Below are 22867 nucleotides of genomic sequence, written 5' to 3'. Positions count from 1 at the left end.
GCTTTTTGGTTATTTTTGTGGCCACACATGGTTCTTTGTGTTCAGACACAAAGAAGGCTTTTTTGTGTGTTGTTTAGCCATGATCATGGTGTGAACCTGTTTGATAACAGCTGATAGTCTATGGAATTGTATTATGTTCAGGAGTCTAGCTGTTGTTACCTCAGTCTGGCTGGTACCTGGAAGCTGCCAGCGGTCCAGGCCTTTTTATTTTCCCTTCTTTCTTGGGTCCCAGAGTAAATGATAACCAATCAGTCAGTCCATCCATATATAATAGCTGCTATGCCCAGCACTGAGCTAAACATTATGAACACCATATGGAGACTCTCTCACTAATAAAACACCTAGATTTAAAAAGTAATGGAAAAAGAACTGGAGAATACTTAACTAAGATTTGAAACTGAGGTAACTATTCTATCACTCATCCATTTTGTGCCCTAGAAAGTTTTAAATGAAAAGTTTTGGTGAAGCCATTCATTTATTTCATAGCTATAAGAAATGGTACTGTTTGAAAATTAATTTTTATAAATAATTGAATTGTTCCTCCTTCTAGATAAGCGCAACACGCTTTGTTAAATGAACACCTGACAAAGACTTTCATTTTTTCTAATTACAAATTAGAGATACTAGCTGGGTTGTGTCTGTTTTTGTGTGTGTGTATGTGTGTGGTTTGTTTTGTTGTTGTTGTTGTTGTTGTTTACCTCTTGCAGCAATTGAAATGCATGTGGTCTTTGGTTCTATATGTTTAAGCTCTAGTTTATTGCTTCTAATCTCTAAAATATATTAAATCATTTGAAACATTTACACATGGGAAGAAACATTGAAATTGGCAGACACCAGTGTTTGCTGGTTGCTCGAATATTACCACTTAATACCCTACACTGGAGAAGGAAAGCATGGTGCCCCTGCTCTCAGCAAAGTTTAGAAGAGTCCTGGCTGTCATCTTGATGGTTTCCAACACTGATTTTTCTCATTACTATATTTTGGTAGGGTGAAACTGAGTATGCTGATGGTTTTTGCAGCTATGTTAATAACATTTTTCCAGCCATCTTTAGCTATGTTCTTCAGTGGAAAGTTTAGCATTGGAAGTTTAGGGGGTTTTTTTGTTTTTCTTTTAGTGGAGTAAGTGTAGGTATTCTATTTTATTACTCATTGGAAAATTATCTATTTGTACAGCGCCTAAAACAGCTGAACATCTTGTAATGGTTCAGTACATGATGATGATGATGATGACGATTTTCTCTTCAAATTAAGGACAATGTCAAATTAATTCTTGTTCTCTAGCATCTAATACAGTACGTATTTGACTCAGCCTTTCTACTAGCCACTCGACCTTGGTAATTACTCATGTTTTAATCATTTGATAGTAATTTGAATTGTTCTTTTTTTTCGAGATGTATTTGTACTCCTTGAAAGTTACTTGTTATATATCAAAAATTTTTAACAATCTTTAGGGTTTTTTTTTCTCTGAAAACTCAAATTTATTTTTGTCTTTTTAGCAAATACTTTTATAGATTTAGGAAATAACTAATTCTAGTTTAATAAATTAAACTTGGCTCGTTATTGTCACTCCCTAATCTTTCTTTGTTTCTGATGGGGAGAAAGGATCCTTTTAGCTTCTTTTCAAGTCACTCTGATTTCATTCTGGAAAGAATAAGGCAACATACATCAAATCCTTTTGAGAATATACAACAAGAGATAGTTTTCTTTTAAGACTGATGGTGGCAGGCTGTAATACTACTGAATAAATTCTTACTGAACTGAAGCTTCTGGGCTCAGTTTCAATGTTTTCTTTAGTATTATTGTCGCCAGCTTTCTTCTGACAGGGCTCAATCAAGATGTTAGTTAATATTCTTGCACGTTGCATTTGGTTGGGTTTGCTCTTTTTGGCATTGACTCTGTTTTCACAATGACACACCCTTCTGTTGGTTTATTACTAACCATAGTTGTTATTGAAGAGAACTTCTCTTTCGGCCTCAGTGATGTAGTAAACGGTAATTTCGCAATCCTTACAAATTCACCCTTATACAATGTATGGTACATTTCTGAACATGGCAATTTTTAGGTGTTTTCAACTTGCAAAGTAGCAAATTGATACATGAGGATTTCCAACAGCTTTCTCTCCAGACTGAATGTCACTCCTGGGATTGTGATTCCATGTGAAATAAGGCAACATTGGCCGGAGGAGCTGCCATCTGGACTCTGACGAGGAAGGCATCATTTACACAGGGCTGGCATTCCGAGTCAGGGTCACAAAGCAGCTCTTTCCAGGAGCAAAATGAAGTTGTCAAGCAAGTATTTGCTGTGACTCTGCCAGGCACCATTCAGATATGACAAACTTGCCTTCCTCTTTTTATTACAGCTTACTAATTCTGAAGAAAGATGGAAATTTTTTTTTTAATGCATGCTCATCCAAAGGTCAAAACAATTTTAAACAAGGGCAGGCACAGTCCTGCAATAAAAATACCGCAATCTAGTTGTGCAATAAGTCCGTGTAGGGGCTGAGGGAAGTGTCATGTTTACCTCTCTGGAAAGGGCACTTTAATCAAAGGACTGATGGCAAGAGGAGCTTTGAATTTGTTGTTCTGTTTCTCCCACATCTGCATGAAATTGTGTCTTTGAAACTATATATTATGGAGATGAGTGATACTGGAGAGAAACACATGCTCTGAAGTAAACAGAAAAATACAGCAGCATAATAAAATGCTTTGCCCACTTTTACAGCCTCCACGGTGGCCATGAAATAGGAGGTGCCAACTGATGGGGGGTGAGTGGAGTTGTCTGAGGGGTGGATTTTTCCCCCTTACTACACATAGACGCTTGCATCTTTCCCTAGCTGTGTATTTCCTTAGGTGGGTAATGACAGTCAGAGGAAAAGCCAATGCCTGCTGTTCAGACACAGTGTGAAAAAAAATGAAATTGAAAACAGTGGTGATGAGATCCAATTCTCCAATATTCCTCTCCTGGATAGACTAAAACCTTTTGTCTCCCGCAGCTTTAGCGCTCACTCACTTTAGCCCTCTCAGCTCCAAAGCAGAAGGAGTTCTTTGAGAAGCGGTCAGAATTTCCTTGGTCCAGGAGCTGGACCTCATGCCCTCCTCTAGGGCTCCGTCATCACCACACAGGCACACGGCCACACCTGAGTCCCATACACAGACAGGGGTGGTCATGGACACAAGACACAGCAGACAAAGTTTTGTGTATGACCATTTCTGGTGGCTCCACTAGCAGGATGGATGGATTGGGGCTGTTAACAGAGGTCCAAAATCCCAAAAAGTGACCACATGTCGAGAGTACAGTCATGACTTCCATGTGCATTTGAATTGGGCTTCGGGTACCCAAGTGGAGGTGCCTAATGAACAGTTGGACGTGGAAGTCTGAATCTCAGAGGAAATCTCTGATCTAAACATATAAATGAGTGAGTCCTGTGTCTACTGAAGGCCTGGATATGGATGAGATAGCATAGAAAGCAGAAGAAGAGGGAGCATAGAAAGACAGGACTTGGAGTGCCAACTTTTTCATTGTTTGAGTAAAAAAAAAAAAAAAAAAAAAAAAAGTTAAGACTAACAGAAATAGCAACCAGAGAAGTAGGAGAAATCAGGACCAGCTCTTGGGACATAGGTTAAGTGTACAGACTGTTCCAAGACAAAGGGATGACAGGGACAGTATTGAGCATCAAATGTTGCTGAGAGGTCTGGTAAAATAAAACATGCAAAGATCTATTGGATATAATGAAATGGAAGGAGGAGTAAACCTTAACGAAGACCATTTTCATGTGATGATTGGAGTTGAGGTTCGTGTGCATATGTGTGTGTGTATGTGTGTGTGTGTGTGTGTGTGTGTGTGTTTCCAAGTAAGACAGATTATCATTCTTAGATGCCAGTGGGAGGAATCCTAAGAGAAATAAAGAATAAATAATAATGTACATCTCCTGAGAAGATAGAGAAAGGGTAGAACCCTACCATAAAACCAGGGAGTGGCCCGAGGTAGGAAGAAAAAATGCTGTAAGAGGAGAAGATGGTATTCCTATAGACAGAATGCTGAGGGATTTCTCTCTGATGTCCTGTGTTTTTCTATGAATTTAAAAATGAGATCAGTTGTTGAAGAATGAACAGGAAGTTCCTGAGAGCATAGACACAAACAGATACATGTGTTTTGTTGAAAGGCCAAAAAGTGAAACCGTTGGAATTGAGTATATGCAGTACCACCCAAATGCAGAAATCTATTAAATTGTTAAGAATGTGACACTGGAGTTCACAGGAGAGAGAGAGAGAGAATGGGACTAGACTTATGTGGCATTAGCATTACCAAAGGTGTGTATGTAGTCATGAGACTGAATTCATGAAGTCATTTAATATATACTGAATCATTATGAATCCTAGTAGCTGCAGAGAATATATACTGAGTTATTGTTATGAACCTTCGTAGCTGCAAAGATAAAGTGGGATAGCTTCCACCCTCTGAGTAGTCATCGGTCTAGAAAGAAGGTGACATTTACACAGGAAATAGGTAGTGTGACCAAGGCTCCAATAAGCAGGACAAGGTTTTATAAATGTTTGTAAGAAAATGCAACTCCTTTTCTAGGAAGAATAGAATAGTAAGAATAGGAAAACAATGTTTGTAGCTATATATAAAGAAAAAGCAGGCCAGCACGGTGGCTCATGCCTGTAATCCCAGCACTTTGGGAGGCCAAGGCTGACAGATCACTTGAGGTCAGGAGTTTGAGACCAGCCTGGCCAAAAATGGTGAAACTCCATCCCTATTAAAAATACAAAAATTAGCCAGGCCTGGTGGTGGGCACCTGTAGTCTCAGCTACTCACCAGGCTGAGGTAGGAGAATTGCTTGAACCTGTGAGGCGGAGGCTGCAGTGAGCCAAGATCACACCATTGCACTCCAGCCTGGGTGACAGAATGTGACTTCATCCACCCCTCATCCCCCCCAAGAAAAGAAAAAACAGTGGTAAACTTGATGAAGAAATGAGAAGAATATGTCTTTTAGTGAGAAGAGGTGTGAATAATGTTGTTACAATGTATGAAATGTGTAGAAAATAGGTATGTGGTAATATATATCCAATTAGGTCACTTCTGAATACATAATCAGAAAAAAAAATCATAGAATCATGAAGTAATAAAGTCAGAAACAGAGACATCAAAGTCCATGCCCCTTGTTAGACAGCAGGAAAGAGCCTGAGGGAGGAAGAAATGGAACATGATGATAATAATGGAGGTGGAATAGAATCCAGACCTCCTGGCTCCAATTTCAGTGATCACCTCACTCACTGATCTCTATTTCACAGCCACTCTTGCACTGGCTGGAATATGCAGGGGCTGTAATATCCTTGGGAAGGAACAGAATTTTCTGGCCTCCACTATCAAATAGTGGACATCTGAATCAGCTGCTTCAGGTGAGGTGGTGCCCAGCACCCTGCCTCTGTCCATAGACGGAGAACAGAGCTACTTCGTGAGCCTCTAGGCTGTCAACGTTCCCCTTGCAGATCTGTAGGATTTATGCTATGCTGGAGATATCACTGCCAACCTAGTGGGACTGGAGTGGAGGTAGGCAGGCCTCTGAGTCCATCTTTGTAAAGCCTGTGACTATGAGCCAGGCTTTAACAGAATCCCTGCTTTACTCCGTTTGTGTGGGTTATGCCATGTACCTCTGTAGTCTCCCAAGAATCTGTCAGATATCAGCTTTTATTATGCATTACCCTAAACCTAAAGAAGACAGAGAGGACAGAACCCAGGAAATCCAGTAAGTGGATTTCCCAGAAATGAAAGTGGATAGAACCCAGAAATCCTCGTAAGTGAATTTGCTTGTGAATAAAAAGTGTAATAGAAAAACAATTTGTTTTGACAAATATATACAGAAATCTTTTGTGTGTGTGTGTGTGTGTGTATTTGCTTAAGATTTGCCTGCTTTTGTAAATGTAATAAGCGACATAACAATTTTTAATTTCTCGCTTCGGTAAAATTGTCTTTCCCCAGGTCATGATTCTGAACACTGATATAACTGTACAGCATGACAGATACGGTAGGTGTAGAAAATTGTACTGAATTGTCATTGAGTGTTGGCTATACCAGGGTCTCCCAGAATATAGAAAGCCTGGTGCTAGTTAGAAAATGGGCTCCTCTTCTCTGCAGGCCAATTAGTTTCAGCCAGCCTCGTGAGCTGACTGCAGACTGGAGTCAGCCCCGACTCCTGCCCTCCCAAATCAATCTGCACTACCATATCTTAAGAGTAGACTGTCAAAACAAGTCCCTGGTTTACTCTTTTTTTTAAGTCAGTGTAAGACACAAGTAGATTATTGAGCTTCCTGAAAAGCTAGACTCAGAGTAATTAAAATTTTATTTTAATGCTGCTAAGAAAAAGAATAGGGTTGTGATATAAAGTTATGACACAAGGAATACAAATAAGATTATCACTTACGGATGATGGCTGTTTGAAAGATAAGCCCAGTTATGAACACCAATACAGATTCTGAAAATGCATGTTCAGAGAGGGTTACATGAGTGGCATAAATGCTGTAACTTTTACATAGAAAAATTGCAGCTATTCTTTAATCAACTGACACCAGGAGAAACTGATTAGGTGTGATAAGGTTGCCTCAGGTGAAATCAAATTTCAACTGATAGACTGAGGCATAAAGGAAAAAATATCCCAAAACACCAGAATTCAAATTTATTTTCTCTTTTTTTCTTTTTCTAAAAATGTGTTTAGATATGAAAAAAAATAGAATAATGACTTGGATTCGTGTATCTGAAAAATATTTATTAAGTGCCTAACTATGGACAGGTGCTAGTTATCAGAAACCAAAACAACAGCTCAGGTCTACTGGATCATCAACTCTAGTGGGAGGGGACAAAATAAGCAATAAACAAAACAGTGTTTAACATTAGAGGTGGATAAATACAAATAGATAAATAAAGTAGGATAAGGGAGTGAAGGAAAGATGCTCTTTGGAGGTTATTAAGAGAAGGCCAGCCTAACAAAACGGCATTCAAAGAACATCTAAGGAAGAGGAACAAAAGGTCCTTGAGGATATTAAGGAAAGAGAATTTCAGGTGGTAAAAATAGCCCCTGCCAAGCTCTAAAGCGGGAATGTGCTTGGATGTTTAAGGAGCAGCAAGATGGCAGACCGGCTGGAACAGTGAGGGCAAAGCCTTGAACAACTAGAGGTCAGTGATAAAGAAGGAATTCGTTCTTCACAGAAAATGGGGCGATGCATCCAGGCAGGTTATAAAGAAGATTAACAGTTGAAATCAGAGAGGCAGGTGGTTTTGATGTTTTGAGATTTGCTTCCTAATAGGCGTCTTAATCAAATTATTCATCCAGAGTTGCAAAGCAGCAATAACCAAAAATATATCTGAATATTGAGTAATTTGTCACATTCATTACAATCCAACGGAAATCAGTTGCCTTGCCAGGAAAAAAAAAATGACTAACTGACATAATGTGAAGGGCTCTGAAGAATCGCATTTGATACCAGAAGGTTAATCAACAGGCTAATGAAACAAGTTTTAGTTAAACACTTACAAGGAAAAATGTATTCCGTGTTTTGGTGTCCAATCCTGTTGCTGTCAGGGAAAAAAGAATAAGGGCAAATTTTAGTGATTTCACTGTTTAAATGTGTCCCTTTTACCCACTTGAAAAATCTGCCACTTATTATTGTTATTGAATTTTTTGTCATCTTACTGCTCTTCTGTGAGATTGGAGGACTTTGAATTTGTGCCACTTTTATTAACTGCTTGTGCCATCGAGAAAGGCTTTAGCATCTTAGTTTCCTGGGAGGACGACCGGGTAATGGATGAGTAATGTGTGACTCTGCCAGTTTGATGTGTTACAAACAGAAAAGGATTTGTGCCCCCACTGAACAGCAGGCGTGATATGAGACCTCAGGTTTTGTGCTACATAAGCAGTGTCTTGCTCTGCTGTTGAAAAATGGATGCATTTTTCAAATAGTAACACATGACTGTCTGGAGAGTAACAAGCACTGGGTTGGTGCAAAAGTCATTGCAGCTTTTGATGTTACTTTCAATGGTAAAAACCGCAATTACTTTTGCACCGACCTAACAGGGTTAAAGGTCAAGGCTAAGTATTTTAATGTCATCAATTTTATTTTCTTTCTTAATGTGTTAAATAGTAGAAAGAGGCCAGTTCAGAAAGTCTCAATATTAGGGCTTCTCTGTCCCTCTTGTCCTTTTCTGGACTCTCCTGGTCGTGCCTTCATCAGATTGGGTTAAGAAACCAAACAGCTTGAGATGTTCTCCAAGGCAATGTTTATATGGGGTTGATTCGGGCCCCAGCATGTTGGGAAGAAGTAGTAAACATCATAATAGTGATTGTAGCTATTGATCAGTATTGGTCCAATCATCAGGGCTTTGATTTTTCCTTCTTTGTCAATTTCTTTTACTTTTGACTATAGACACATGCAGAACCCCACTCGCTTGCAGAAGCCACACTTTCTTCTTCATCACCCTTCGGCTGGTCTGTCTCTCTCTCCTTATGTTCAGAAGGTTTTTCTGTTTTGATCATTCACGTTTGCTTCCTTACATCACCTTAACCTCTTAAAGCTTGATCACCTGAAACATGAGTCTGCCACTCAGATGATTCTAATCCTCAAATCCAATGATGTTGGCCAAGCTTTACCCTTGGAACACCGGGACATTTACCTTTCTGAAACACTCACCATTCATTTACCTGCTAGAAGCTGGAGTACAGAATCAGTGTCCGAATGGAACTCCCAGTCTGTAGTGGAGATGAGCACAGAAAGTAACTGCAACACAATACGTGAATCAAAGGAATGAATGCAATCACTAAGTTCTGCATAAACTGTGGCTTAACACAAACAGGGAACGAATACAAATCACGTTGCCTAGACCCTTTCCATTTTGGAGCTGCTTTCCTAAATTCTGTCATCCTCTCCTGTGTTGCAGCACCCTAAGAGGCAGGGCCTTAACTGGCCATATGCTCCATTCCACAGACTGTCCCATGCTCAGGAGTCAGTTGTCACTGTGGATGACTCACAGATTTAAAGACTTGGTTCTGGTCGGGCGCAGTGGCTCACGTCTGTAATCTTAACACTTTGGGAGGCCAAGACGGGTGGATTGCTTGAGGCCAGGAGTTCAAAATCAGCCTGGCCAATATGGTGAAATCCCATCTCTACTAAAAATACAAAAAAAATTATCCGGGTGTGGTGGCAGGTGCCTGTAATCCCAACTACTCAGGAGGCTGAGGCAGGAGAATTGCTTGAACCCGGGAGGCAGAGGTTGCAGTGAGCCAAGATCATGCCACTGCACTCCAGTCTGGGCAACAAGAGTGAAACTCCAACTCAAAAAAAAAAAAAAAAAAAAAAAGATTTGGCTCTAATTTCTCTCTCTTGAGGTCACAAGTCCTGTCTCTTGTACATCCTCGTTTCCAAGTTGCTATGTCAGAGGGCTTCTCAACCAGGGTGCTATTGGCATTTGGGATGGGACAGTTATTGTGCAGGACTGTCTAACACATTGTAAGACGTTTAGCATTCATGGGACCTGAAGCACTACATATCAGTGGCACCTTATACATGGTTCCGAATCATACCTGAGGAGGTAGTGCCAGCCCCAGCTGAGACCCACTAGCACCTCAAATTCACCCTCTATAAAATAAAACTGAAAAAGCGTTCGTTTCCCCGAAAATTAACACTCTCCTATTGACATTGCTTTCAAAATGTTCAGATCTGCCTAACTGTAAAATCAAGCAGTTACCACTAGCTGATCCATCAGGTCACCACATCCTACTAACATCCTTTTATAGTATGTTTTGCCGCTCTCTGTTAGGCAGAATGTCATATCCATGATACTCCAAGTCTTTACCACCTAATTTGTAGAATAGTTCCTCTATTTACAATCGCCTTTCCCTTATGTCACATTGTATAATAAAACATCACCTTGACCATGCCTCTCCCTTGCTTTAAAATCCACAGTAACAGACTTTGACTATACGATTAAGGCCAAATAGATATAACAGAAGTCCTCCCCCATAAACATTTTTAAAATGCATAAGGCCAGGCGTGGTGGTGGTTCACGCCTGTAATCCCAGCACTTTGGGAGGCTGAAGTGGGGAGATCACCTGTGGTCAGGAGTTTAAGACAAACCTGGCCAACATGGTGAAACCCCATCTCTACTAAAAATACAAAAATTAGCTGGACGTGATGGCAGGCACCTGTTATACCAGCGACTCAGGTGGCTGAGGCAGGAGAATTGCTTGAACCTGGGAGGTGGAGATTGCAGTGAGCCTATATTATGCTATTGCACTCCAGCCTGAGGGACAAGAGTGAGACTTCGTCTCAAAAAAACTAAAAATAAAAATAATTTTAAAAATCCTTTTAAATGTATGATTGAGCATGCAAGAAAGTGAGGAAGATCCTTGAGGCCTAAAATGAAGAAAAAATCATGAACCAAGGTTATAAATGAATGCCAAACCCAGAAGTTGACCTAAAGGCTCCTGCCAGTTCCATGCAACCCACAGCTTTTCTCAGTGGCTATATGAGGAAGAAGGGTCCATGCCAAGTAATAAATTATATCAAATATCTCTTTATGGAAAACAAAATCCAGGGGTTTCGACTCAATGAAAAACAAAACTAAAAATGGAAAAATCCACTCTACAAAAGAAGATAATGTAAAATTTTTTATTATCTGAACTTCAGCTCAGAGTAAAAAGAAGAAATTATCCCTTGAAGCTATGTAATAGAAAACCAGTTCTGATGGATGTTTACAGCCTAACTTCATAGCATTTGAATGGTTGGAAAAAACTCAAGCTGAAAATATATTTTAAAGAGGTCCCAGATTGGTAATGTCTCCATGTAGCTGAGAAAAGCAAACACAGATGATCTGAGAGAGACATACCTTCAACTGAACCTCACAGGATTCTCACAGACATATTTCCAAGAAACATGATCTCGAAAGAAAAAATAATCACCAAATGTATGGGGAAACAAGATACCGTAATTGTGAATCAATAGAGATAACTAATAGCATTTTCAGTCCTACAAAATCTTCAGGTATTGAAATTATTGGATTGAAACAATTTGTAAAGAGAGAATTGGATATACTATCAAAAATAATGGATAACATTTGAAAAAGAACCAAATAAACATTACAGGAATAAAAACGTAATAGATAAAATTAAAAGCTTAATGTTAGAGATAAATAGCAGTTTCTACCCAGCTGAAGTAGGAATAGTGAAATTGAAATTAGATTCTGAAGAAATTTCCCAGAAACATGCCCAGTGAGACAGAGTTGTCAAATATGAAAAATAAAACGTTAAGAGTAAGAAGATTAGATCAGGACCAATCAATACATCTCTAATTGGAGTTGTGAAAGAAGAGATAAGAGTGGTGAGGCCTTATTTTGGTGAATGATGGCTAAATATTGACCAGAACCAAAAAAAACATGCAAATTAAGATTCAGATTAAGGTGTCATAGTGGATGTAAGCCACAATGAAAGAAATCCCCAGCTAAACAGAAATTACAGATTATTTACAAAAGAATGGAAATTAAACTGATCATTGACTTCTTGACGATGGACCCTGAAGACATTAGAATATTTTCAAACTATTGTGAGAAAATAACCGTTGACCTTGAATATGCCACCCAGAAAAAACCACCTATATAAAGTCCTAAATAAAGACTTTTAAGGACAAAATAACAATTATGTACTACCCTCCGACCCTCAAAAAAAGACTATCCAAAGGCTGTATTACAGAAAAAGAAAAAACAAGATCTCATAAGAATAGTCTGAGATAGAAAAAAGAGGGAACAAAGGAAATAGTAAAATGTTAGTAAATCTATGCAAACATTGACAATATTGAGCAATAAACTTTAGTTTGTGACATTTAATGAAAACAAGAGGAAGCCAAAAAAATAGATAAAATCCTTTATATGTAAGGAAGAGAAACAAGCTATAAAATTGCTGTATTGTTTAGGAAGAGAATAAATATACGAAGTTGAGACACTGTTAAGTTATATATGAAATTTAAAGTTTCTAGGGTATCTACTAAAAGAATGATATTTAAGAGAATGTAAAATTCTAAACCAGTAGAAAATACATAGAATGAAGAAAAATAATCAATTCAGAAGGAAGAAAAAATACTTAAACATTAGTAACAATAAAAAGCAAATGAGAAAGAAAAAGCACAAAAATTTGGAAATAAATCCAAGTCAGTTATCACAATAAATAGACTCTCCAGTTAAAGGACAATTGTTAAAAAGAAAAACTATGTGCTGTGCACAAGAAACATTAAAAAACATTAAGGACACCACAGAGTCTGAACGAAAGATAACAGAAAACAAGGCCAGGAAATTACAAATTCAAAAAGGCTATTATGAGCCTATTGATACGAATGCAAAGGAAAGAGAAAAAAATATTATAATTCAGAGCATTACAATAGGATACAGATTTCCAAATTACTAAAAATACCTAATGCTAAACTTGGGAAGATTGAAAGATACAGTATTAGAAAAGAAGCTTTTAATATTGATGACTCAGTAATTATAGGTCATAAGACTTTAAAAATCATTAAGTGTACAGAGCAGCAGTATCCAAAAGAACTTTCTGAGGTGATCAAAATATTTTCTGTCCAATATGGTAGCCATTAGCCCATACAGCTGGTGAGACTGGAAAACTAAATTTTAAATAGATGCATGTGGCTATTGGTTACCTATTGGGCAACCCAGATTGGATTAAATCGCATAATTAATAACTGTGAGTCAATGGCATAGAACAGTTAGAAAATAAATATTTTTTCAAGCACATGTAAAATAGTTTTGAATATTGACCAGACTCGATTCTTTAAAACAAATCTCAACAAATTTCAGGTTATTCGTATCATAAATCCTGTCCTCTGACCATGATCAATTAAATTTTAAAAATCAGCTAAAAAGACACTTTTACAAAAAAGCTTAAAGCGAAACATACCATTAGACATTTTAAAAATACTTCTAAATAATTCCTGAGTCACAGAAGAAATAATAATCAAAATTAGTACATATTACCAAATAATGACGACAGCGTAATTCAAAGCTTGAAGGGAATTCCTAAAGTGGTATTTTGCTAGAATTTATAGTCTTATATGTGTATAGTTAAAGCTTAGAAAGGCTGAAAATTATTGAGCCAAGCATCCATATTAAGATATTAGACAAAGAAGGGAGTTCTTGTACACTTTTGGTGGAAATGTAAATTAGGATGGCCATTATGAGAAACAGCATAGAAGTTCCATAAAAAAAAAAAAGAAAAAACGAACTTCCATATGATCCAGCCATCTCTCTACCTGCTATGTATTTTTTAAAACTGAAATCAGTATGTCAAAGAGGTATCTGCATTCCCATGTTCATTGCAGCATTTTTCACGATAGCCCAGATGTGGAATCAACCTAAGCATCCATGAATGGATGAACGGATAAAGAGAAAGTGGTATTTAAACACAGTGATTTCTGGCAACATGGATGAACATAGAACACATTATGTTGAGTGAAATGAGCTAGGCACAGAAAGACAAATACCACATCATCTCACTTATATGTGGAGTTTTTTAAAGTTGAACTCATAGAATTAGAGAGAATTAGAGAGTTGGTCGTTGGTTACCAGAGGCTAGGGAATGGGAGGCAGAGTTGTTGATCAAAGGATGTAAAATTTTAGTTAGATAGAAGGAGTAAGTTCAAGAGATCTATTGTACAACATGATGATTATAGTTAACACTACACTGCATTTTGAATATTGCTGAGAGTATACAAAAAATGATAAGTATGTGAGGTAATGCATATGTTCATTAGCTCCACTGAGCCATTTCACAGTGTATACATATTTCAAGACATCATGTTGTATATTAAATATATACAATTTTTAATTGTCAATTAAAAACTTAAAAAAAAACGAATAAAGGATTTTAGGATGTATCCAGAGAAAGTAGAACAAATGAAATGAATGTAAAAGCAGGAATAAATGAACAAGAAAATCAACCATACAGTAAGTAAAAATCAACAAATTGATTTTTTGAAGAGATTAACAAAATCAATAAACATCTGACTAGACTGATCACAAAATAGCAGGAAAATATATTAGTAGCAATGAAGAAAAGGGGTATAAACACAACTATTTCCCAATATATTTAAATATTTAAATGCAATGGGCAAATTCATTTAAAAAAAAATCAACCTGGAAAAAACATAAATTAGAATATAAACTTATAGAAATGGATATAAGAATAATCTTATAATTAAAGATACCAAGTTATATGAGCCTCAGACAGTTTACTAAATAGTTCCAACATAGCCCCCCCACCATTCTTTGAGGCCAGTATTAACTCGATACCAAAAACGTAATGATAGTACAACAAAGGGAAATTATAGGCCAAAGTCATTCATGAGTACAGTGGCAAAAATCCTAAACAAAATAGCAAAGTGAACCCAACCATATATATGAATAATGATGTATCACAGCAAAGTAGATTTTTTTTTAAAAGTACTATCATTAGAAAAAATCTCTAAACACTAAAAGGAGAAAAAACTTTTTATTATTTTAAAAAGAGCAGACAAATAATTGAATAAAATTCAGTATTGATTCATGCAAAAAAAAAAAAACCCTAACAAATGGTAAATGGCAAATAACTTCCTTCCTTAAACATAAAGATGAATTTTGTTTTGTTTTGTTTTGTTTTTTGAGATGTCGCCCAGGCTGGAGTGCAGTGGCGCGATCTCGGCCCACTGCAAGCTCCGTGTCCCGGGTTCATGCCATTCTCCTGCCTCAGCCTCCAGAGTAGCTGGGACTACAGGCGCCCGCCACCACGCCCGGCTAATTTTTTGTATTTTTAATAGAGACAGAGTTTCACTGTGTTAGCCAGGATGGTCTCGATCTCCTGACCTCGTGATCTGCCCGCCTCGTCTTCCCAAAGTGCTGGGATTACAGGCGTGAGCCACCACACCCGGCAGGATGAACTATTCTTAAGAAGTAATAGCAGCATCATAACTCAGTGGTTACACATAAAAGTGTTTTCTTTAAAATCAGGAAGCACATGAAGACCTTCATCACCAACTCAGTTTAGCATTGAACTAAATGGATCATATCCACTGCATTAGACAGGAAAGAAGATATATTTAATAAATAGATAGAGGTTGGAAAGGAACAACTGTTGTTAAAAGAATAAAAGAAACAAAAAGAATCAAAGAAACAAACAGCATATGGCTCCATTCTATTACTTTGGTCTTATCAATCACACTTGTTTCTGGAGACTATGGCACAAAGGAATGAGCCAGGGTTACTTAAGGGTCCTGCAGTGCCATGACTGCAAGAGAAACAGAGCCAAGTTAACTTAGAGTGAATTGGTCTATTCTTTTCTCTTTAATACTGCTCAGAATTATAAACTCCCATATAATCTGTCACTTAAATTTCATTCAAATTAATAAAATCTACTTCATTTTAATAAGACTTAAAGTGATTTGATTCTACTGCCTCAAATTCTTCTCAGTGGAATCAGTCCTTGATTGAAATCTATTAAGTTCAATTCACTAAAATAAATTTAAATATTATGCAATACAATTAATTTTTAATTAACATTTCAGTTCAGGTCCATTTTGATCTGAACTTCAATTCTACATTTCTAAATTTGGTCCCTATTCAAATCAATCAAATGCAGCAAAATCCAATGTAATTCTAAAAGATACAACCTGAAGCTAATCAACTGCATTTATTTCTATTCACCCCTAATCAGATGAGTTTAGTGATATTCAGTGACAGAAAGATAAAATGCTCACCTTTAACTACCAAATTGAATGTTTATATTAGAACTTCAGAATTACCAGTTTTTCCCAAACTCGCATCACCATCTGCAGTATGGACTCCACAGGATTTTATCTTGACTCATTCTTTGTTTGGCATATGTATTAACATAAAACAATGTAGAATTGGATGGTTAGGAAACAAAAGAGAATGTTGCTATCCTGTTTAATAAACTGAAATCATAGGTAACTTGAGATGATAGACTTTTTGTATCTATGAGAATGCCAATACGTGATTTTTTTAATTTTATTTTTAAAGTTCTTAATTTAAATAGTAAAAGACAGGAATTTTTGACTCAAGACCATGGTTATAAAACTGATGAAAAAAAGTATTACAATGAGTGTATTATTGAGAAAAAAAATTGGGAATTAAATTGAGATGTTACTACAGTAACACCATTATCACCTCTTTGTATCTTACCAAGAAAACAAGGTCCTGGATTGGTATCCCAATGGCACCCAGTCATCTGGGCCTCATTGTTTCTTGATAGATGTTCCCAAGTGTCCGATGAACTCCACCTACCACTGTCCTTTTCCCAGGGTAGTATATGGCAGACTGGTCTGATGATAAGGATCACAGGGACACTGAGTCTCAAACTCTTCCTCTGAGATTCTTATTCTACAGGACAGGGGATCTATATTGTTTACAAGATCTTAGGGGAATCATAGGGAAGTTAAAAACCCTTCCCTATACTTACCTCCCACCACTGGTGGTGGGAAAAAAAAAATCAGAAGTTATTACTCCACGGCTTCACCTCCCCCACTTCATCCTCCTGTAAGGATCCTGAGACTTCAGCTACCATGGCCCAGATCTTGGAAGTGATGCTATAGGGATTTTCCACATGTAAAAAGAAGAGAAAGCTGTCTGTATTTAAGCCAGAGAACTAGGGCTAGTAGCCTGTTTCCATTTCCAGTCCCTGGGGCAGGGGTTCCTGTCAGCTTTGGCTTTAAACCCCTGTATTCCTGGAAGTGTACATATCCATACTGGGGGAAAAAAAAGAAAATTCTGGCCTGCTTGATCTTCCAAATTACAGCTATCAGACGATTTGGAGGACTCTATAGAGACTACAGCACCTCCAAATTCCTTTTCTGCTCCATCCCATCCTGGAGGTTATTATAAAAGCTATTTTATCTTTCTTGTTATCTAGGACATTTGCACTGGAAGGAAAGTTTCTTACAGGTGCAAGAATGTTTTGAATGGTCTAGAATTGCACCAATTAAAGATGTCTATACTTAGTACGTGTATCATCACCATTCATAACTTGATATGGATTTTGTAATCAGATCAGAGTGGTCAGCTGAAATTGACTTACAAAGTGGGGAAAAAAGATTTGGCAGTGGTAAGAAAGGAAGAGAGAAAGAAGTAGGAGATTTTTCTGAGCATGAGTCGCTTAGAAAAAATCCTGCACTGCAGGGTCCTTCACAACCAACTGCTACCAGAGAGCAGAGCCTGGGAAGGACTGCCAGTGAGCCGCCAGCAGGGGACACTGAGAACAATTAGTGAAAAGCGTGTTTCTGCTGCAAAGGTAGACCTGTTCTATTTCCTCAGCTAAAGAGCCCCCAGGGACTCTTTAACAGAATTTGTAGATAAGGTTGTAATCGTACATATGATAAAATTAGTTTTCATCAAGCTAAAAAGATGCTTTTACGTTTTCATTTTGGAGATTATATACCCATGTGGCATTGTTTTTAATATCCTATAGAAACAGCCGGAATGAAACAAATTAAATGTCCCAGTGACTGTGCTGGGTCTTATCTCAGCGGGTGCCAGGATCATATTTATTTAAGCAGCCTGTTAAGTTACTTGGTATAGACCAGAAGTTCCAAAGAACACATTTTGAAAATCACAGGTATGTACCTCATTTTCATCAAGCGGTCCCCAAGCATTTGCCCTTGTGCTTCTGAAACAACTTCTTGTTATTGGTGAAAATAAGTAACAGAAATTTATTGGTTTCTTTCTTTCTTTTTCTTTTTCTTTTTTTTTTTTAGACAGAGTCTTGCCCTGTCACCCAAGCTGGGGTGTAGTGGCACAATCTCAGCTCACTGCAAACTCCACCTCCTGGGTTCAAGTGATTCCCCTGCCTCATCAGCCTCCTGAGTAGCTGGGATTACAGGTGCACACCACCACACCTGGCTAATTTTTGTATTTTTAGTAGAGACAGGGTTTCACCATGTTGGCCGGGCTGATTTCAAACCCCTGACCTCAGGTGATCCGCCCACCTTGGCCTCCTAAGTGCTGGGACTACAGACATGAGCCACCGCACCCAGATTATTGGTTTTTTTAAGTAAGTCTTGGAAAACTCCTTTCCTTTGTAGCCTGTTTTCTTTCTCTCTTTCCCAGTTTAATCATCCAAACCTTAATAAACCCTTCACCATAATAAAACTTGATCTGAAGTGAATACAAACAGTATAGTGATTATATTTAATTCAATTCATATTTGGCTGTTTTAATACGATATGCCTTACTTTGATAATTTAGCTTTAGTTAACTTAGAATGCCATTCATCATTACCTAATCTTGTTGCAGGGACTACACCTACTTAACATAGTTAACTACAATCTTCCTATTCTGAGGTTAGAGAAGTTCTTGAACTCTTGGAAATAGATAATTAAATTATTTCTTTCCTCACCACTTTTTGCCCTTGTCTTTTAAAAAGGCTTTCCATTTTTATTGCCTTTAACTGCTATTCCCCAAAGCTAATTAACAGGTAAATAATGATTTGTAAAGCTAAAAGTAGCATTTCATTAGCATAGCACTGGAATAAGGGAATTCTTTGCTCAAAGTAAATTGAACCATTCTCGTCTTGCTGAATATAAAATACACAACAAATTAATAATTTATTTTAGTTACAGGGATTTAACCAAATTAGCCAATGCTAATAACAAAGTCCACAATTTGTTTTCTCTCTGGAATATGTTTTTCTTATTGGCATTCTTTTGCAGTAGATGTGGAAAGAGCTAAGTTAAGCATTTTGTGCTGTGTTTAACTTATTTTCTAAGGAAAAAGAACAGAACAACATCAATTTTGCATCAACCTCACTTGGGAGCATGTGTTGTATGAAGACTAAAGTATTGTGACTTGAGAAAGAGTGAGGGATGGGAGAAGAAGCAGGGATACCAGGCTGCTCTTGCCAGGACACTAGCATGCCACCTCCTTGCACCTGCACTCCTTGCACATGGAGGAAATATTTCAGATCGCCCCGTTGGGTCCCATCTTGGCCAGGCTGGTCTTGAACTCCTGACCTCATGATCCACCTGTCACGGCCTCCCAAAGCACTGGGATTACAGGCGTAAGCCACCGTACCCGGCCCCAGAGATTTTCATTGACTAGCCATTTTTGGCTTACTGACTGACACTACCTCTGTTAGATTCCACTCATTCCCCAGCTTCCAGCAATCCTCTGCTCTCTTAGCATAATGTTCTCAAGGTTCATCCATGTTGTGACATATTGCAAAAATGTCCTTCTTTTTTCAGTCTGAATAATATTCCATTGTATGTATACACAAATACTATATGACTCTGCTTATATGAGGTAGCTAAAGTAGTCAAATCTGGCTGAATGTGGTCACTCAGGCCTGTCATCCCAGCACTTTGAGAGGCAGAGGCAGGTGAATCACTTGAGCCCAAAAGTTCGAGACCAGCCTAGGCAACATGGCGAAACCCTTTCTCTGCAAAAAATACAAAAATTAATCAAGTTTGGTGGCATGTGCCTGTAGTTCCAGCTACTCAGGAGGCTGAGGTGGGAGGATGGCTTGAGCCCAGGAGGTCAAGGCTACAGTGAGTTATGATCGCTCCACTGCACTCCAGCCTGGGTGACAGAGTGAGACCTGTCTTAAAAAAAATAATAAAATATAAAGTAGTCAAATCATAGAAACAAAGAGGAGCTGATGGTCACCAGGGGCTGGGAAGAGGGGGAAGTACACAGTTACTAATCAATGGGCGTAAAAGCTTCAGTTAAACCAAAAGAGTAAGTTCTAAAAACCAGCCGTACAATACCATATCGTTAATGCTACATTGGACACTTAAAAAGTTGTCAAGAGAGTGGATTGAACATTCAGTGCACTCTCATATGGTAAAGTCAAATTAAGAACAAGAAAGAGTCATCCAGTCAGACATGGTGGCTCCCGCCTGTAATCTTAGCACTTTGAGAGGCCAAGGCGGGTGGATCACCTGAGGTCAGGAGTTCGAGACCAGCTGGCCAATATGGTAAAACCCTATCTCCACTAAAAATACAAAAATTAGCTGGGCGTGGTGGTGCATGCCTCTAATCCCAGCTACTTAGGAGACTGAGGCAGGAGAATCGCTTGAACCCAGGAGGCGGGAGTTGCAGTGAGCCGAGATCACGCCACTGCACTCCAGCCTGCATGACAGACCCAGAGTCCATCTCAAGAAAAAAAAAAAAAAAAAAAAAAAAGAAAGAGTCATCCATTGTCAGGGCCTTCCTGGTCTCTGCTTCCATTCTTTCCTCTGCCTACCACATCTAGGCTTTTCTTCCCGCCATTCACCGGAAACTCCTCTATCAAAATCAAAGTGACCTTCCAGCTGTCAAATTAAAAGAAAACTCTTAGCTCCTCACCTTAATAGACTTCACTATGACATCTGATGATGCTGGCCCCTCTGCTCTTTGGGAAATCCTCCTGTGTTGTTCTCCCACCGCCCTGGCTGCCTTCGTTCTTGCACTCCACTACGGTCATGTCCATCTCTGATATGGTTTGGCTGTGTCCCCACCCAAATCTCATATTGAATTGTAATCTGAATTGTAACCCCATGTGACTGGATCATGGGGGCGATTCCCCTGTGCTGTTCTCATGATAGTGAGTGAGTTCACATGAGATCTGGTTGTTTCATAAGTGCCTGGCACTTCCCCCTTCTTGCTTTCTCTCTCTCCCCTGCCCCCATGAGAAGACATGCCTTGCTTCCCCTTCTCCTTCTGCCATGATCGTAAGCTTTCTGAGGCCTCCTCAGTCATGCAAAATTGTGAGTCAGTTAAACCTCTTTTCTTGATAAATTGGTGAAGACCCAATCTTGGGTCATTCTTTATAGCAGTGTGAAATCATTCTTGGTTTTTGGTGGGTTTTTTGTTGTTTGTTTGTTTTGTCTTGTTTTTGAGACAGAGTCTCGCTCTGTCGCCCAAGCTAGGTTGCAGTGGTGCGATCTTGGCTCACTGCAACCTGCACCTCCCAGGTTCAAGCAATTCTCCTGCCTCAGCCTCCCAAGTAACTGGGACTACAGACACCTGCCACTGTGCCCAGCTATGAAATCATTCTGTTTTTGAAACGATGTTGTAATCTAAAAGTTTCCACCAGCATTTCTCCCACTTTCAATATGTTCTGGTTTGCCCTGATAGTTCTTAAAAAGTATTTTCAGCTCAGAAAATGCTCCTTAGAACCAGACTTCTATAATCAATGTGCACATTTTGTGCAGCAAACCCATTAACTTTTCTTCAACATTGCCTAGACTTGTGATGATGATCTTCCTTCCCTGTGCTCTACTTTCATGAAACACAGTACCATCCCCATTCACACAAACCAGAAGCCTGGATTAATCCACAGCACTGCCTGCCCATCTTCTCTTCCAGCTAAATCCCCACAGTCCCAGCCAGTTATAATTCCTGAACCTTTTTTGTGTGTGTTTTCTCTTCTTCTCCATTTCTACTACTATTTTATTATTTATTTTCTCTATTAACATAGGAGCATCACATCTAGCCTCCCTGACTCCATTTTGCAGAAGTCTATCTTTCATCCTCCTGTTGATCTTTTGAAACACAAATTTAATTATGCTAATTCCCTGCTTAAAATCCTTTGCTAGTTTCCCATTATTTTCAGGATAGAGTTCAAACTTCTTAAATTGGGGGAAGATAAACATTGAAAAGAAAGGATAAACCAATGAAAAATAACTTCTTACTTGGACAAAGATATTTTGCAATGTGGCCCTCATCTGCTGTCTGTCTATCTCCTACTATCTACTACTGCTACTCTCAGCACATCTCTTCAACCCGATTCTACTACATATGAATATGGTCCTATATATATTTTCCAAATACAAGGTTACCTTTCTGTCTTTTTACATTGTGCTCCATTTGCCTAGGAGGCCTTACCTCTCTTACGTCCTTATTGATCTGTGTAATGCCTACTTGACCTTCAAGATGCAGCTCAACTATTTTGCCTCCTCTGGGAAACTTTCCTTTATGACTTCCTTTGCCTCCCCCACTCTCCTCTGTGTTCATAATCCTGATAAAACTGTTCTCCAATCTGTATCTTTTTCTTCCATTCTGTTGAGTTGCTTATAATGTTTGGCACTTGTGGGAACCCAATGGATGTTTGATGATTAGTGAATGAATGAGTGACTATTAGGCCAAATGATAAAGGAGAGTTGGGGGCTAATCTGCTGTGTGGTTAAAAGAACTACTTAACTCTTCTAGACCTAAACTTCTTTACCCATAAAATTAGGAGGTCCTACTCAAAAACAGTGAAAGTTTGTACTTGGCTCCAATATTCTACGATCTCCATGACCGTTAGTTCACAAAAAAGCATGACCAGTCATGAAGTGAATTGTGTAGTGTAGAATCAATTCATGGCCCACACACCTTCATCGTAGACTGACCCCAACTTGGCTTCCAATTTACTAAATAGACTCCTAAATTACAGAAGTTTGAATGTAAAATTGTCTTCCAAGGAGAGAGGTACATATTCCCACAAGAAATCTTGAGCTTAACATTCCCACTGATTTTTTTTAATCAAATATTTCTATTATTGACATAAATTTACTTTTTTATGCTTATATTTGCATTTATATACATGTAAAATTGTGATATATACTTCTGAAAACTTGTCTAAGCCTAAAAGAGCCTTTTGAAGTATAGAATTAAAATCTTTTTTTAAAAGAAAAATTATTTCTGTAGGTTTTTGGGTAACAGCTAGTATTTGATTACATGAGTAAGTTCTTTAGTGGTGATTTCTGAGATTTTGGTGCACCCATCACCCAAGCAGTATACACTGAATCCAATTTGTAGTCTTTTATCCCTCACCCCCTTCCCACCCTTTCACCCTGAGTCCCAAAAGTCC

General features: G+C 38.3%; 1 protein-coding gene across 1 annotated transcript in view; it reads left to right on the top strand.

Annotated features, from left to right (window-relative positions):
- CNTNAP2 (contactin associated protein 2) overlaps positions 1–22867 on the top strand; it is a 2243420-nt gene that overhangs the window by 1696219 nt on the left and 524334 nt on the right. The window lies entirely within an intron of this gene.

Source organism: Macaca thibetana, chromosome 3 (genome assembly GCF_024542745.1).
Source record: "Macaca thibetana thibetana isolate TM-01 chromosome 3, ASM2454274v1, whole genome shotgun sequence".
Taxonomy (NCBI): domain Eukaryota; kingdom Metazoa; phylum Chordata; class Mammalia; order Primates; family Cercopithecidae; genus Macaca; species Macaca thibetana.
Note: the sequence above shows the minus strand (reverse complement) of the source record. Positions and strands in the feature narration are given on the sequence as shown.